This window comes from Bison bison, unplaced genomic scaffold (assembly GCF_000754665.1).
Source record: "Bison bison bison isolate TAMUID 2011002044 unplaced genomic scaffold, Bison_UMD1.0 scf7180017864192, whole genome shotgun sequence".
NCBI classification, from domain to species: Eukaryota; Metazoa; Chordata; class Mammalia; order Artiodactyla; family Bovidae; genus Bison; species Bison bison.
In genome coordinates, this window is record NW_011494764.1 from 4573150 (window position 1) to 4575522 (window position 2373).

Sequence of the window (2373 nt, forward strand, 5' to 3'; positions counted from 1 at the left end):
TGGATGCGGCCAAGAGGTGCCCAGCTCGTCCACAACCGCCTCTCCCTCCTTGTCTCACTCTCTGTCTTGTTTTTATCTCTTTATGACTTTCACATACTTTATCTTCAATGAAAAAATCGAATTGTTTGGTGGCTTATATTTTCATTGAAGAATTTTGGGGGACTTTGTGGCAAGAGAGCTACTCAGAAATGGACAAAGAAAACTGGGGTTTTCTCCCCTTGCCTGATTCAAAAGGGAAAAGGAAAACTGTTCTTTCATAGCCGGAGATCCGAGCCGCCAGTTCATGGAAACCGCCCCAGGGGTGTGTGGCCAGTGCGGTGAGGCTGGTGAGAAAGATGTCAGACTCAAGTCGTAATTTTTCATTTCAGATTTTTTTCTCCTTTAATGTCAAATTCTTTGGCTTTAAGTAGAAACCCAAAAAGTTTTTTTAAAAAAAGAAAAAAAAAAAGGTAAAGGAAGCATGCTGCAGTCCATGGGGTCGCAAAGAGTCAGAGACGACGGAGCGACGGAAATGAACTGAACTGAAAGGAAGCATACCTGTAAACTACCTTGCCAGCTAGCTAGCCAAGGATGCCGGACACACCTCTGCTCCAAAGGAAATCCAAAAAACATACACAAGAAGTCAAAATCCAAAATTTTGTTGTCACTGCCAAAGGATGTTTTTCACTGTTTTCCTCCACGCCTGGGCTTGTTCCAATGTCCGTCTTTTCTCTTGCTTTGATTCTGTTTGGGGGGCGATGGGGTATTGGGGTTTGGAGTGTTTTGTCCAACAGGAAGCAACTTCTTTCTTTTCAACTCCATGGCAGCGCCTCCGCTGGGGCCAGGTGGGGTGGGCAGTGAGGCCCTCGGCACCCACACGTGTGTGCAAGCGTGTGTGTGCATGTCCACTGGGGCACACCCAGCATGTATCTGCACACGCTCAGGAAGGGTATCTTGTCCGTCCTCACACCCTCTGTGAATTTCCATCACATTTCATCCTTTCCACTTGTGAAAAAAGTGCTAATGTGTCCTTCCGAGAAAGAATATAATTCCGAGACAAAACTGTGACAATCTTTCGGGTTGATTCTCGACTGCTTTTCTGAGTGTGAGGAGACAGCCACCACGCCTTCCACTGCTGCTCCTCCTCGTCCTCCTCTACCTCTGCTGCCCGCTACACAAGCCTGCCGCCCAGCCCGTCTCTCCATCCCAGCCCCCGTGTTTCCTGCAGCCCCTCTCTTGTCTTCACACTTTTGCAGAAAAAGGAAAAAAAAAACCCACAAAGAAAAGCAATTTGCCCTCCCTGCACCTTCTGGAGACTTGACCAGCTGTATATAACCCTGCATTTTTGTCCAGCTCTTCCTCAGGGGATGGTCTCTCTGAAGTCCCCGCCCCATGCCTCACCCTGACCCCCATCCCACTCGCTCCCCCAGCGATCTCAAGGAGGAAATAAAGGAATAAGGAAATTCTGATCTGTACTCAGTGGGAGAATAAACAGCAGACACGGTCTCTGATCGGGATTTTACTGCATGGCTGTAAGAAGTTCCAGGACTGGAGTGCAATAGTGACCAGCTACTGAAACCCAGAGCCCAGGGGCCTGCCGAGAGGCAAGAAGTCAATGGTATACGATAATGTGAATGTATATAGTCCTTGCAGAGGTCCAAATGATGATATTCATGATGATGATAATAAAGAAGAGATGTTTGCCAAATAAAAAATTAAGAGAAACCATGGAAGTATGTAAAGAATAGGAATTAGGTTTTCAGAGAAATCCGAACTGTGGTCCACCAGGCAGCGATGTGTGTGTTGATCACTGTTACTTTCCAGAGTTGTGAGAACTTATCCTTTGAGTACTGAGAGGAAGGACTCCATCCGATCGCCACAGACCAGGTGCTGTTCAAATCCCACCTGGCAGGAGCCCTAACTCTGACCGCCCAGCTAGACCTCTCACCCTCCAAGAAGCCTGTGAGCTGCACAGGGCTGCCAGCCTCTCAGAGGCTTGCTTCTGTGGGTTTCAGAAGAGCAGGGGCCGTGTGGGCTTCAGGCTCTCGTGAGGCACCTGTCACGTGGGCAGTCTGCTCTCTTACAAGCGCTGAACCTGTTGAAATGGCAGTTTCGCACATGCTATGATGTAGGCCCACCTTCCCTTGGCCTCTGTTCCTATGAGGTTGCAGGTAGGCAGGAGCGGGTGGTGCCCAGGGCAGCCCGGGGTCTGGTTGGGGGGTCCGAGGCCCTGACGTCAGGACTACTGCAGCCCCGCAGGTGGGCTTGGCTGGCCTCTGCTCCTCTTCAAGGACAGGCAGGCACACCAGGGGTGGTGGCACATTGGCCAGATGGTGGCCTCAGTCCAGACCAGCCTGGGGGACCAGACCACAGGCTGAGGGTCTGAGCTGGGGT

At 50.4% G+C, this 2373-nt stretch overlaps 1 protein-coding gene across 7 annotated transcripts in view; it reads left to right on the forward strand.

Moving 5' to 3' along the window:
- Positions 1 to 1704, forward strand: part of CBFA2T3 (core-binding factor, runt domain, alpha subunit 2; translocated to, 3) — a 79424-nt gene extending 77720 nt beyond the window's left edge. For all 7 annotated transcript variants that reach the window (XM_010843952.1, XM_010843950.1, XM_010843951.1 and 4 more), the window contains one exon: positions 17 to 1704. The gene's annotated coding sequence lies outside the window, so the exon portion shown is untranslated. The remainder of the gene's footprint in view (positions 1 to 16) is intronic.
- The last annotated feature ends 669 nt before the right edge of the window (positions 1705 to 2373 follow it).